This window comes from Delphinapterus leucas, chromosome 13 (assembly GCF_059928025.1).
Source record: "Delphinapterus leucas isolate spDelLeu-1000000601 "Yukka" chromosome 13, BTC_Dleu_Yukka2, whole genome shotgun sequence".
NCBI classification, from domain to species: domain Eukaryota; kingdom Metazoa; phylum Chordata; class Mammalia; order Artiodactyla; family Monodontidae; genus Delphinapterus; species Delphinapterus leucas.
Window position 1 is genome coordinate 29911854 of NC_143141.1, and position 16015 is coordinate 29927868.

The 16015-nt window shown below is 37.9% G+C and overlaps 1 long non-coding RNA gene across 2 annotated transcripts in view; it reads right to left on the bottom strand.

Moving 5' to 3' along the window:
- Window positions 1-297: 297 nt before the first annotated feature.
- Window positions 298-16015, bottom strand: part of LOC149747719 (uncharacterized) — a 65114-nt gene continuing 49396 nt past the window's right edge. Inside the window, exons 8-9 of one of the 2 annotated variants that reach the window (XR_016395394.1) lie at window positions 15929-16014; window positions 298-380 (exon numbers count right to left, since the gene is read on the bottom strand). This is a non-coding gene — a long non-coding RNA (uncharacterized LOC149747719). Of the gene's footprint in view, window positions 381-15411; window position 16015 lie in introns of those variants that run through there. The other variant, XR_016395393.1, reaches the window with a different exon arrangement.

Sequence of the window (16015 nt, forward strand, 5' to 3'; positions counted from 1 at the left end):
GCACCAAGATCACCAAGTGTACTTGGCAACAATAAGCTAATAATAAAAAAAAGCATCATACTGTTATTGTATTCATTTTCCCCCAAGGCGCTCTCTGATAAACACCACAACCTCTAAGAGAATTGAGAACAGCTTCCTTGTGGGGTAGGTCATATAATATATATGCATCTTTTTCCAAGCAGTTAAATCATATCCAGCTATCAGCACACCTTACTTAAGGCGATCGTAATGTATGAGATTAAATGTTCCTACCTGATCGGAAAACTTCTTGTCCTCAATTCATTGGCTGTACTGGATTTTTTCTTCTTGGGTCAGACCTTCAGACTTCTACCAGAAATCCTTCCTTTGGGGAAACCAGGCCTTCCCAGAAACTCAGGAAACTGAAATGGAGACAGCAAGAGAGAAGGAAATTATTTGGACACATAGACCTCAATTGTTTGGTTTTAAGTAAACGTCCAAGCAAACATCTTCTAGATGGTATAATAACTTTAGGGAAATTCACGGTTTATAAGTTTGGGTACTCATAAACTGAGCATATTATGATAAGAGTACAGGTTGCATTTTGTGTCTTCAACTCAAGCAAAGGCTTCAAAAAAGGCCCGGTTATCCTTTGTTCATTAAGACACAAAGAGAGGGTGAAAAGGGCAAGTTTCGAAGTCGTTTTCTTTACAATTTACTTCCTTTCTTCAGTCTTCAACAAGATCTTCAGGAAATTAACTTTACTAAAGTTAATTATTCATAAAATAAACATAGGAACCTGCAGAAGACTATTTCACAGAGACCTGTAATGTACAATATCCATTGCATACATGCACCATGAGCTTGTCTTTTCTAGCACTGGCATACACAAAACTCTGTGTGTGTGTGTATGTGTGTGCACATGTGTGTCTCTTTTTGTGATGGAGCCATAGGTAGAAAATAAATCTATTGGCTGCAATTCAGTGATGTACAAAGATTTAAGGGTAAAGGAGAAGGTAACATCAAGTGAAACAATAAAGTCATGAGGTTGTGGCTCCATAATAATAACAATAGCAGTCTTCTGTAACCAAGGGAGCAGGCTCCTCAAATTATAGTCACACCTGTTAGACCATCTGCCCATACATTTCACACTATCATTAATGGAAAACAAATGGCACTGTCTCTCCTTCCCTTTATCCATTGGCCATCCTCATATAAACTCTTTTTCTCTTCAAGGTCATGCTCTTTCCTATCTATTGAAAAATATTAGGATTTAGGAGGAGTGATACGTAATGTGCCGTGCCTTGGTACTTGTACCAGTGACGGCTCTGTAAGGAGCACTGGGTTGTTAGGAGGCTATCAACTGAGTTCCCCTAGAAGCAGACCTTGAGGCAATAATTTTAGTGCAAACTGCTCATCTGGGAGGTGCTTCCAGAAAACTCAGAAGTGGAGTGGGAATTGAGAATGGAGGCATGGAAGGAAGCCAACAGAGGTGCATTACCGAATAAATTACTCCTGCAGGGAACTGCTGCCAGTACTTCAGGCGAGTTCTGTGAAACTCTACAGAACATGTCTCAGAGTTATCCCAAGAATCGGTGAGAAACTTGAAGTACTTATCTTCCAGTCCCCTCTGTCCTTGGTTGAAAGCTACACCCAGATACATTAACTCCTGTACACTTCTGGCCTGCCCTAAGGTGGATAATTGCAGGCGGCAGCATGATTCTATCAGCATATACTGGAATGATGAGTGCTGGGGAGATATGAGTGGAGCATCGAAACCATCTAATACAGTCGGGGCAGGAGATATTAATTATTGGCTTGAAAGTCCAAATGGATAACCTTAAATTCCTGGGTTTATGGTTTTACTTTGAGGTATTTAAGCATGATGTATGAGTAAAAATTTCCTCTGTTAAATCAAGTTTAAGGTCCTAACTCCCTAATCTTCTGGAAAACTGTGGTATCTTGTAACAGATTTTTGAAAAGTAACATGATTAAGATTTCAAATTGACCATTCATTCATTCACTCATTAAACACACATTTATTGAACACCTAAAGTATGTCATGGGTTAAACTAGGCACCAGTGTTACTGTTACTAAAATCATTATAGTGCCACCTACAATTCAATGTATTGTGACACTCAAGTAAGAAAATCCATAGTTACCGTAAAAGATATTACAGAGTGCTACAGGAAGACACAGTAAGACCTTAATTCATGCTGTGGACAGTAGTATATGGGCGATATCAGTAGGGCTTCCTGTAGAAGGCAATTGAAATGGATATGTAACATGAAGGAAGGGTGAAGTTTTGAGGAAAAGAGAAGATAAATTCACAGTTGCCAGAAAATGAATGGTTAAGGATCAGTCCAGAAAGGAGTTCCATTCATAATCAGTATAAGAAATGCTCACTGGGGCTTCCCTCGTGGCGCAGTGGTTGAGAGGCCGCCTGCCGATGCAGGGGACACGGGTTCGTGTCCCGGTCCGGGAAGATCCCACATGCCGCGGAGCGGCTAGGCCCCGTGAGCCATGGACACTGAGCCTGCGCGTCCGGAGCCTGTGCTCCGCAACGGGAGAGGTCACAACAGTGAGAGGCCCGCGTACCGCAAAAAAAAAGAAAAAAAAAAAAAAGACAAATGCTCACTGGCGTGTAGGAAAAGAAGACAATGGAGAGGGGGGTAGAAGCCAGATCATGCATGGTCCATGTATGTATAGTAAGTGCTATGGTCTAGTCTTTGTGTTCCCCTCCAAATTCATACGTTGAAATCTTAATTTCCGTAGCTGATAGTATTAGTAGGTGGGGCCTTTGGGAAATGATTATGTTACTAGTGCTCTTATAAAAGAGACCCCACAGAGCTCCCTAAGCTCTTCTGCCACGTGAGGATACAATGAGAAGTCTGTGATTCAGAAGAGGGCCCTCATCTGACCATATTGGCACCCTATTCTTGAACTCGCAGCCTCCGGAGCCGTGAGAAACAAATTCCTGGTGTTTATGAGCCACCCAACCTGCAGTATAATCTTACAGCAGCCCAAAAGGACAAAGAGAGTTTGGATGTGAGATTTTCCTCCAAGAAAGATGGGAATCCATTGAAGGATTTTACCTGGTAACTTAGAAGAGAGAAAAGTTTCATAACACAATCAGGTACTTTTATAAGAAAAATTTGTTTCTTTTTCAGAAAGATCACTCTGGAAATACTGTGACTAGATTTTTGGAGAAGTCTGATGGCAGGCCCGGATATAGAAAGATGAGTTGGTAGTCCATTAATATAAGTCAAACAAGAAAGTGGATATAAAAAGTGTGAATTTGTGGCTGAGAGTTCTTTTCTTTTACTACTTGAAAAATGTTATGTCAATGCTTCTGACTCCATAATTTTAGACAAGAAATATGCTGTCATTGGAATTGGTTTCTCAATAAGTGATGCATCGTTTCTGCCTGTCCACTTTCGAGATTTGTTTTGTCTCTACTTTTCAGAAGTTTAATTATGACGCGTCTTGACAAGGATACCTTTGTGTTTTTCCTCTTTGGATTTGCTCAGATCCTTGGATGTGTGCTTATGTCTTCTAAAAAATTGGGAACGTTTCAGTCATTATTTCTCTGAATACTTTGTCAGTCCTACGTGCTCTCTGTTTTCATTCTGGAACCTTGATGATATGAATGTTAGTGCTTTTGTTACTGTTTACAGGTTCTTGAGATCCTGTTCTTTCTCCCATCTCTACCCCTCAGCCTATTTTTCTCTGTACATGTGGTACATTGTATTGATCTCTTCTAACTTCATGATTCTGTGCTTTGTAATCTCCACTCTACTCTTGAGCAAAGTTTTTTGATTGTTGTGTTTTTCAGTTCTACTGTTCTCATTTGTTTTTATTCTTATAACTTCTAGTTCTTTGTTCACATTTTCTATTTTTCCCATTTCCGTCAAGGAACACATAATTGCTAACTGAAGCATTTATGTGACAGCTTATTTAAAACCCCTGTCTGATAATTTCAATAGATGTTTTATCTCAGTGCTGGTGTAGGTCTATTGTCTTTTCTCATTTATTCTGTGATTTCCTGCTTCTTGGTGCCATGAGTATTTTTCAATTGGATTCTAAACATTGTGAGTTATTATATGACTCTGTATCCCATTTAATTTTATTATTACTTTTTAGAAGGAAGTCATCCTATTGGAGGTGGAGTATGAGGACTGGGGGGTTACGTACAGATTTCCACTGGGCCCTACTGTCAAAACCCCAGCAAAAGTGGGCACTTACATTCTCTCACTGCAGACAGATCAAGTAGAAGTTCAGCTATCCTACTGGCCCTTCTGACACCTTCCCCCCAAAAGTGGGAACATTAATATCATTCTGTTGCCTTTTAGTAGGAGTGGAAGTTCATCTCCCCAGTAGATTTCTTGACACCAGGGGAGGGGAGAGGTGAAGTGTTTGCTGTGTTTGCTGTCCTTCCTCCCACTTCATTCCTTCTTGTTGATGCCGGGTGTGGGTAGAGGGTCAGCTACCTGCTGGCCCCACTGACACCAGGGTAAGAGGAAGAGAACTGCCAACTAGCCCTGCTTGTGCCATCTCATTCTGTCTTACTGCCTCAGGACGGTTATGGGGATTCAGCACCCCATTGGGTCTCACTGACACCATGTGTTGGGGGTTAGTGGGGTGCCTACTCCCTCCAACCTGTAACATCCTATTCTTATCGATGTCAGGGAGAGACGGAGGCTAGGTCCCACCATTGGACCCCACGACTGTGTGAGGGCAGCCCAGTGTTAACTAGCCTGTCAGGCACCACCTTTGAAAGTCTCTTTGCTAATGCAAAGGGGTGGAGGCTCAGCTCACCACTGCACCACACTGAAACAGCCCTGGTGGCGAATCAGAGCGCTGCCTCTTCTGGAGGGCAGGAGTGGGGTGGTGTGGAAGATCAAATCCTAGCTTGGCCCAACTGAAACCACAGGACATAGGGGATGGGTGCAATATTCCACTGGCACTTGGCTCGAGTAGTGTGTATATTATTGCCCAAATGGTTTTCTGTCTTTGACAACCCCTTTCCTCATACCTTGGCTAGGGGGAACGGGGGTTTTGTGTTTTCTTTTTTGAAGCTTTTTTGTCTGTTGTTCTGTTGGTGGTTATTGATTGGGGGTTCCTGTAATACCCTCTCCAGGATGTATGGGAAGCAACAGGAAACACAGGGGACTCATCACCATGTTATTCCTCAAGTCCCAAAGTCCCTAGTTAAGTCATTTCCACCTTTCAGTGTCTTCCTATGTTTGTCTGTTGTTATGTTCAGGGTTTTAGTTTTAAGTGGAAGAACCTGGGAGAAATGGGCTACTTCATCTTCTTGGAAGCAGAGGTCTGGAGGCCTATGGATGTTACAAAGTACTGCTGACTGTAAATTAAAATTTGATGATATACACCTTGCCCTTTAAGAATTCTTCTGCTAGATGATGTGGCTTCCCAAAGTAGCTACAATTTGATTTTCATGCTTCTAAAAGTCAAGTGTTTTGCCGCAGTTGAAATTTAAAGATAAGCAAGAGATGAGGCTAAGATGATCTATGTGGTAACAGATTAAAGTTGGAAACATCAATATACATTCATGCTTAGCTTAATATTGCTTCATATTACCTTAACACACATGGTTATGTAGAGAGATACTTATAGATATGTCCATATACGTGGGGAATGTACACACATGTTATCTCTTTGCTCTGTCAGCTGAGAAGATCTAGAAGCAATGACATCCGGGCAGCAATTAGCACACCCCACACCCAGATCCTGCTGTCTAATGCTGCTCTCCACTAAAAAGACCTAGTTATCCTTGAAGAAATAGCTGATTCTAGGACTGGGGCAGTAAATATACAAGATTTATATACAAGGCCATCTTATAGTGTCAGAAAGTAAGGAAGTTCCAAAAAAATATATAGGATGGGGATACCTCAGAGTGGCACACGAGCCACTGAACTGAAAAGAGTTCACAAGGGTCAGGACTAGAGCAATTTGAGGAACAAAGTAACTAACGTAGAATTAGATTATGACCCAAAGTATAAAATAAAAATCCGTGAGTTCTTCTGATATAAATAAATAATTGGATACATAAATAAATGCGGGAGAATAGATAAATCTCCAGTGCAAAAGAATTCCAAATAGTTTATGTAGTACTCCATCTTAAGCATAACTCTCTATTCCTTAGTTGTGGGCTGAGCATATTGACTTCCTTCCAAAAAGTACAATATGGAGAAGGGAAAACAGTAATTTTACAATGGAGAAACCTGAAAAACACTACCTCAGCCTGGTGATCAAGGTCGACCTCAGCATTCATAATGCATATTGATACTTTGTACACTTGATGTGATCTGACAAAATAACCCTTCTACTCTTGTGGTCTTCCTCCCCAAAACACATAATCCCAATATTATCAATGAAACATGCATCAAACAAATTCTAGTAGCGGGCATCCTACACAAGCCTAACTACTCAAAATTGCCAAGGTCATGCAAGGAAAATCTGAGAAGCTATCAAACCCAAGAGGAGCCTAAGGAAACATGGCAACTAAATGTAATGTGATGTTTTGGATGAAATCCTGGAATAGAAAAAAGGACATTAGGTAAAAACTAAGGAACTGGACTAATGTATGGACTATAGTAAACAATAATGTATCAATATTTGTTCACTGATTGTAACAATGTAACATACTAATATAAGTTGATCGTCACAGAGGGAAATGGGTATAGTGTATATGGAAACACTTTATACTATCTTCTCAATTTTTCTGTAAAATTAAAACACTTCTAAAAAATAAAGTCTATAAAAACGTTGTGTTTTCTTGTTTTATGATTATGTGCCTGTATTTCCTAATAAATATGTAAATTTGCTTTGCCTTCCTTGATACTGATATTAAAGAAAATACTAAGTAACTCTGAAAGAATTTGTAACTCCAATTTAACAAGCAATAATTCTGGGTATTAACTTTTTAGGAGAACCCACTGAATCAATCAAAGCAAACTGTCTTTAAAGGCTGAATTTCTTTTCAGTGTTTAATCTTTTCTATGATTAATGCATACCACAAGCATGGTTCTCTTTCAAAGGGCAGAAAACATTGCTTGTAGGCAAGGTCTAAAATACAGTGAAAGATTCATGTATGATGCTATAACAACTTTAATGTATTTTATGTTTTCAAAATGATGAAGTGTTATTTCAGTCAATAAAGGATTCACTTTTATACATTTCCTACCCACCTTTTCCCAGAACACCCACAAGGAAATGATACTATCATCTGATATTAGGCTCATCAATTTAAATTGGAGTTTTTGGTAGCTGTGGTTGCCAACGGTACTGGAATGTGTGATACTTTTACAAATCCTCTCCATGGCAAAATCTGATCTTCACAAGGTAGATCACAGTACGTGCCTAAGGCCAATGACATAGAGCTTTGTAGCTAGATTACCAAGCATTTTACTTAGAGGCACAATAGAATGTAGAAAAGGCCATTTCTCCTTCTGTCTTTTTCTGCTCAAAGGTCACTCACCATCTCAGAAGTTTTCCATAAACTCAGACTATATAATGTCACTTAATGTGAATGTAGCTCAACATTCTGTTTTAGTACAGCTAATCTCACATTATTTTATTGGTCCTAAATATGTAAATCATCAGCAAAGTTTTGTACTTAACTTTTTTTTTGGATGTGGACCATTTTTTAAAGTCTTCATTGAATTTGTTACAATACTGCTTCTGTTTTATGTTCTGGTTTTTTGGCTGCGAGGCATGTGGGACCATAGCTCCCCGACTAGGGATTGAACCCACACCCCCCTGCATTGGAAGGCGAAGTCTTAACCACTGGACCGCCAGGGAAGTCCCTGTACTTAACTTTTAAAAATAATTAAAATAAGCTATTCAACACATTTTTCCTAAAAAAAAAAAAAAAAGTAATTCTTCTTAGGCTGGCCCTGGGCACATACATGACTTTGCCATTTTTTCCATGGATTATTTTCTTATCTGTTCTACTGTGTCACATTTCTTCTACCTTCTCAAAAAGAAGCATTTAAAAATTCATCTACGCGTTCATGCATTCATACATTTATTAAATAAATCTACCGAACACCTACATACGGCACAGAAAAGGAGGCAGAAAACTAATCTGGGTTGCACAGAAAGTAATGAACTCAGTTAAAATTTTTGGTGAAAACAGGTGTTACTCAATCTACTGGAAATTACATTTCATTATGGGGACTCACACACTCAAGGAAAACCAAGACCTAAATAATAATAAAGTAATAAAAGCACTAGCCATTTACTGAGTGCCTGCTTTTACCTGACTCTGAAACTCTAAAATCATTACGGATGTTTTGAGGATTGTCTGATATAATTGTAATTTCTATTTTACAGATGAAAATAACAAGGTTCAGAGACATTAGGTTACTTGCCTAAAGTGAAGTGGCCCAGAAACTACACAACTGGAAATTGAACCTTAGATTTCATAATGCCACAATCTGTGCTTTTAATCACAATGTGTGTGTGTGCGTGTGTGTGTGTGAGAGAGAGAGAGACAGAGAGAGACAGAGAGAGAGAGAGAGAGAAAGAGAGAGAATGTGTTTAATAGAGAACTTCTGAGAAATGGCAAGAAAACTGCCAGGTACCCATAAAACAATAATTTAGGAGCTTCTTACTATACAAGTAATTGTTAATCATATGGCTGAACTAAGGATCTCTCACTTTTGAACTAAGAAATCAAAAGCTTCCAGAAGTTGAGTCTAAATTTTACACTTACATAAGATACTTCATACAGAATGCTAAAGTATACTAACTAAAGAGTTCTGAAAATACTGGAAGCATTCATACTAGTATGATTTCATAATGTGGATAATAGAGGATTTAAGAAATTGGCAGATGCAACTGCAGACTCATTTCTTATCATTTCTGTGAAGGGCAAGATAAATCAATAAAATGAGAAAAATGAAAAAAGAATGGCTAGCAATTTTAGGTAGTTTGCTTCATCTCCATACTAGAAAAGACTAAGCAAAAAAAAAAAACTTCTCGAAATTTTATTTTGAAAGCACCTACAAGTGTATATGGTCTTTTTATACCAAATAACTTGGAATTATGAACTGTCCAATAAGTCTAATCTTCTCTGATGATAAAATTGCTGGCTTTATTTGAAACTATGAAATGAAAAGTGAGGTAATAATCAGAAATTCTTAAGAAAAGGAGTAGACAAAACAAAATTCTAAGAGTTGTGTCAAAAAATATTTTGAAACGAACATAAAATCCCCATTACTGGTACAGAGCTTTTAAAACTTTATCTTGGTTTTAAGCTTTAATAAACATTGATATGTTTACATAATTACTGTCATAAGGAAGACACAATTTTAGGTCAGCTTTCTTCATTCTTTCTTTATTAAGCATTATTTTATTTTGCTCCATCATCTTGTAATTATAATATAGTAACTGTGTCACTTTCTACTAAGTGGATATAATTTCCTAAACTGTTTTCCTATTCTTAACAATTAAAGGTGTTTCCAATGTTTTGTTATTACAAATGACATGACAATGAGCATCTTTATATAATAATTTTCTGGATTATAAATTATTTATCGGCATAAGCTTCCAGAATTAGAATTAATGTGTAAAAAGCTATTAACATTTTTATCTTGCTAGACATTGCCAAATTACTTGTCAAAAGATGGAACCAAATTATATTGCAAAAATCTTTGCCAACAGAAAACATTATATACAATTTTTGATTTTGCTGAATTATTAAGTTGGAAACCTATGTTCCATTTCTTTGAATTCTTTGATAACAGCGTGCTGCTGCAGGCTGCGAGGGCAGCCATGTCCATGAAGGCTCCCCAGAGTTGGAGCGGGGAAGTGGAAAAAGGTAAAAAAAAAATACTAATTGTATTTTCCCTCGATTGTTATCTCTCATTCTTTTCTGCCTCTGTGTAACTTATATCCAGGTAGCTGGAGAAACATCATGTGGCAGGGAAAATTGGTATTCCAATAAATTAATAAACACCAACTTCAAATGGATTTTCAAGACTGGAAATATTGCTCTGACTTACAGTAAGTTCTTTCTAATTCTCCTTAAGGACTATTTTCTTAGAAGCTTTCCCTACCCTCCTCAAATTTTCCTCCATCCTCTCTACTTCCTTCACTCTGAGCTGGTGAGGCGCTTCCTAACTCATTAGGAACACAGAAGTCAGTAAATAGTCCACTGCCAAATCCGTTAATTCATTAGCATTTGCATTGATCTTTGTATTCCCTTGCACTACAGGAGTTCAAGTTCAAAGGCCACGTGCACTACAGATAGCATTTCATTTTCTCTCATCTTCTCAAGTACTTCACAGCACTGCATTTTCTACAACCCATCTACTCCTTATGAATGATTCTTGCCAAAATTCAACCTCATTCTAGACTAGTAACTCCAACTTAAAATGTTAAAAACTATACGTGTAACACGAAAGCCTCCCTCCTCCTCTAATCCCTGCATATCTTCTTTAGCCAATTCATGTCTGAACTTTTCAAAATTGTTATCATCATATATTGTTTCCATTTCCTCACGTCCCATCTACTCTATAATTTACATCCATCTGACTTCCCTCACCGTAATCTCTCTGCCCACTGTCCTGAAATTTTACTTATGAAGGTCACCAGCGATCTCCATGTCAGTATAGCCAATGAATAGTTTTTCTCCTATTTCTAGGCTCTTTCCTTCTTTAAAAAAGAAAAAGAAAAACAAAAACCATTTTTTTTCCTCTATCCTTTCACACTCTCATCATCTTCTGTCCTGGTATATTTTACTGGCTTTCCGTGTTTAATCTGATTTCTAATATTCTATGAGTTTCCTTTATCTTCAGTGGAATAAACCACTATATGAAGGATTATTCTCAACAGTTAGTTCTCATAATAACAGTACTAGTAGCAGCAGTCAATACTTCTATAATGCTTATCATGTGCCAGACACTATTCTAAGACACTGTTTAAATACATATATATAGACACACACACACACACACACGAAGTTTTCCTCCTCATAGGCGTATGAAATAAGCCGATTATTATACCCATGTTACAAATGAGAAAACGGAGGCAATGAGAGGCCAAGGTCACATGATCAGTACTTGGTGAAGCCCCGCCTGAGTTAATGCTGGAACTTTAGAGGAGACAAGTTAAATAATGTCTCACAGATTGGCCTTAAAAGTGAGCAACATTTAATTAATGACTTGTGAAAGTATCAGAAAAAAAGGGGACATTTTAAATTGAATGGGATCTACTAAGTCATGGATCAGTAACTAAGAATGACTCTTATTGAATGAAATCATTTTTCATTATTCTTTTGAAAGAAGAATAATCTTGTGTTAGTGTTTCACAGTTTTTTTTTTCATTCACATATTTATTCTTTATTAGACACACATTTCCTACACACCTACGTGCCAGTGTCCGCTGCAAGCCTTGGAAGCAAAAAATTACAAAGTCCCTGCTCTTAAGCAAATGTCCAGTGGTGGAGGAAGACAGAGTAAACGTGTAAATAAATGTTGTACAGTGACAGAAATACGACTGGACAAAGGGATGGAGAGGCACTGAGGAGGCAGGTCTCTTTGGTCAAGATAGTAGTGGTGGCGTTTGAACCGAGACCTTAACGATAAGAGGGAAATTGGTCTGGGTAGATGGATTAGCCAATCTAAAGCTGGGAGAGCAAGAAGTAGAGCTTGTTGCATCTGAGGGACTGAAAAGGACAACTGTGCCTCGAGCCCCATGAAGGTCAGGGAAAGATGTAGTAAGTGACCAGAGCACACGGTCTCTGTGAGCCTGGCTAAGTAGTTGAAAATTTCATCTCTTTACAATAGATAGCCTTTAGAGGTTAGAAGCAGTGCAATAATAGCGTCTGATTTGTGCTTTTTAAAAGACTACTTTGACTGTTGAATGTCCTACAAAAGCAAAATACCTGTGTCTCTATGAAGCGCAGATAGTAAATTTTAAAAAGCCCAATGAGCTCATAAGCAGTTGGTTGACTAACTGTTATCATTTATCTTAACTAGACTTCATTAATAGAAGCTTGGTGACCTTGGGGTCCTGGGACATATTAGATTAGGGCAACCCAGCTATTTTCAAATAGTGTGATTTGAAGAATCCTTGAAATTGTTAGGGTCCAGGAAGATTATTTTATTGCTGGGGCTGGATGGGAAGTTTAGAATAAGAAAAGAAAGTATGATGGCTGGCTTCCATCTATTCTCCCTTTCTCTGGGAGAAATGATGGTGGGGTGACTACTTTGCTGTTGACCCAATGCTTCAATTTCAGAGCTGGTTCAATCCAGTAACTATTTGCTGAACAACTATTATATGTTAGGCACCCAGCTGCAACTGGGAATATAAAGAGAATAATTAATAAGAAAAGCAGGTATTACTAACAAGAGACAGGCACTGTGCTAATGCTTAACACGCACCATCTCAAGTTACATTAATTTACACACGAACCATAGGAGGTAGATGCATTTATTATACCATTTTCCAGGTGAGAAATCTAATCCCTTTAAGGGGCTTAAGTTACTTCTCCAAGGTTACACAGCTAGTTAGGGGCATAGGCAGTATTTGGACTCAGGTCTGGTATCAGCACCAATTCTCTTAGCCATTATGCTCTCTAAGGACCTTACTTGAGAAGTTCAGATTATACATATATGGGTACAACCAACCCTAAGACCATCTGGCAAAACTGGCTGCTTGAGAAGTCCTGGATTTATGTAAGATGCTCTTGGAATGGAGAAGATCGTGAAGGAGGGTCCCCAAAACACACTCTCTATACTAAGGGGCAACAGAAGAGAGAAAGAATTAGCCTACAGCAGTATGATATTGAGGACCAAGAAACAGTGTTTCTCTCTTTTGTGAACAGTTATTAAATTATTTCTACTTCAGAATATCAGAAAGAAATCACAGGACTATGGACAGTTTGCTGAGCCACCCTATCTATCTTAGCGTGAATCCTGGCAGGTGTAGAGCTCATAGTATGACCCTGGCACCTAAGTGTAGTTAAGTAAGCTTTCATTTTTCTTCGGCCTTAAAGCAAAGCAGCTTTCTGATAGGTATAATTTAGGAAAGTCTTCCAAGAAAATAGTTAAAGTCCACTTTAAATATCTCAGAGAAAAGCAATTTTGCAAAAGATCTATCAGCAAAAGCAAGGCCAAACACACCAATTATTTAGTGAGACTTGTATTGTTATATCATTGCTCATGTTGTTTCTTTATGCATTTACCTGGAAGAAGGCTTTTAATGTTCAACAATTCTCAAAGAGATAAAGACCCACACTGATGTGCCAGAAAGAGCTTTGCCCTGGAATTAGATCAGTTTAGGTTTGGCTACTTACTAGAATTAGGTAACATTCTTAATCTTTCTGAGCCTGTCTCCTATCTGCAAATAGGGATACCACTATCTATTACAGAGGGATGTGCTTAAATTAAATGACACATGTAAGTGAAATATATCCTTCCAGGCTGAGAACATACCTAGTAAATGTTAAGTGATCTGCAAATATTCTGCTTTCTTGAAACGGATGAAACCTGTTATCATGATTTTAACCAATGGTCTAAATATCAAGACAATATTTAGTTAAAAGTTATAGCTGTTCTTTCACTGTCCATCTGCATTTTCACATATTCTAACATATTCTCCTTGATAAATTGTGTCAATATTAGTAACATTTGTCATTTCAGCTATTACTGTTCATATGTTTAAAATATTTCAATGTGATATAAGTCGTTACTCAAAGGGATGCCTAGCTGGCTTTGTCAAAGATTTATTTTAAGTAAAAATAAAAGACTCATTTTCACCAAGTTTGATTGAACAGTGTATTCATTAACTGTATGAACTTTCTGGCCAACCCAATACAGTAGCCAAGACATGGAAACAACCTCAGTGTTTTCTTGTGGATGAATGGATGAAGAAAACGGGGTGCATACAACCTACTATTATTCAGCCATGATAAAGAAGGAAATCTGGCTATTTGTGACCACATGGGTGGGTTTGGGGGGCATTATGCTAAATGAAATGTCAGACAGAGAAAGATAAATACTTTATGATCTCATATGTGAAATCTAAAATACTGAACTCATGATAGAAAGAATGGAATGACGGTTGCCAGAGCTGGGGGTTGGAGGTGACGAAAATGAGGGAAGATGATCAAAAGGTAAAAACTTCTAGTTATAAGACAAGTGAGTAATGGTGATGTAATGTACAGCTCGGTCACTACAGTTAACAATACCGTATTTTATGTTTGAAAGTTGCTAAGAGAGTAGATCTTGAAAGTTCTCATCACAAAGATAACATATGTAATTATGTGGGTTAACTAAACTTATTGTGGTAATCATTTCGCACACTATATATATATATATCAATCATCACATTGTACACCTTGGACAGATACAATATTATATATCAATTAAATCTCAATAAAACTGCAAAAATTTCATTTATATTTTAGCATAAATATATCAAATTGGGTTTCTTGACAAGATGAATAATAACTATAGATAAAAGGAAATAAGATATTGTTGTTGCTGTTGTTTGCTTTTCCAGAGTGCAAAACACTAAAAAGGGGGGAGGTGAGTATGGGCTTGCAAATGCTGCTCCATGGGCCCTAATGCTGTGATACAGACATTTAGTCCAGATCTGAAAGACAACTTGAGTCATTTCAACAAATCTGCAAAACAGTCAGGTTCAAACATGAAGAGATGAATAGATATCAGTAAATTCTTTTTCACACTGCAAGCAATCTGCCTTCAGCTTTCAGCAAAACCTCAGTTTTCGGGTTACGAGGGTAACGGTTCTGAAGCAACCAGTACGATGCTTACACCAGTGCTTTCTCCCCACGATGAATAAGTTTTCAGTCTCCCCACCAGTGCTCATCCCTTCTCCCCTTAGCGTCTTGGCCAAAATTCAACCATCAGCCCAGAAAACCCTGTCCTGGTTTCATTGCCTTGTACATGACCACGTTATTTCAATCACCTTGGCACATTTATATTCCCTACTTCCTAAGGTAGGTAGTATATATATGAGATTTTAAATAAAAGAATGCCTGTAAAGTACTTAATGCTCAACTCCTAGCACAATATGAATATTCCGTAACTGCTGACTAGCATTATTATTATATCATTTACATTAAAACGAATCTGTACTTTCTTTCACACACCCATGTTCTTTGTCCCCAACTGGGGTAAAGGAAATAAATGAACACTTATTGATTATCTACAGTGAGAGCATAGAATGCAGTGTAGGCTCTAGAATTAGTGGTGTTCAAGCCTGAAACTGACCTGGATTTGAATTCCAGACCTCTCACTTACTTAGACTTTACTACGCCTCAGTTCCCTTACTGATAATTAGAGATAATAGACATTTCAGGGACCACGGTAAGGATTAAAAGTATTATAATGTTCGGATCCAGATAGGGCACTCATTACCTCATTTAATGTAAACTGTTAGATAATCTGATTGAGTTTTGAGAATCTGATAACGGCTCTGCATCCTTTTGCTAAAAATAATTAGATAGGTAGATAACTATTCATAGCATTTTGCATATAATTCCAGGGCTTTGCTAATATGAAAATCAATCAAAGGCTTTAGTTGGAACAAAGAGCTCAGAGAAATTGTTATGGGGCAAGAATTATAATTCTTCTTGAAATATAGACTATCATCCTGGAGAAGAAAGAACAACATTTTAATGTGGTCAAATTTGGGTCAAAACCATGCACTTCCGTAATGGCGTCTCTACCGGGTCTTGATCTGACTGGGATTGAAATTTCTGACGTTACTGTCCCCATCACAGACTTGAAGACCTGGCAGACAATCAAGTGCAACCTATAGTTAAAGGTCGCTCATCTAAAAAAATGGGTATGTTACCACCATTCTGACAAGAGCATTATGAAGACTAAGAAAAAGCACAAATAAACTCTCCTAACACCTGACAGCCAAGTAACACATCTTTCAGCTCTTTCAATTCTTTTTCCTTCTTACCTTACTTATTTCCTTCACGTATCTGATCTACTCAACCATGTGATGGTCTTCATCTTCAGACATCTTGCTGTCTGGGCTGTTCAACCC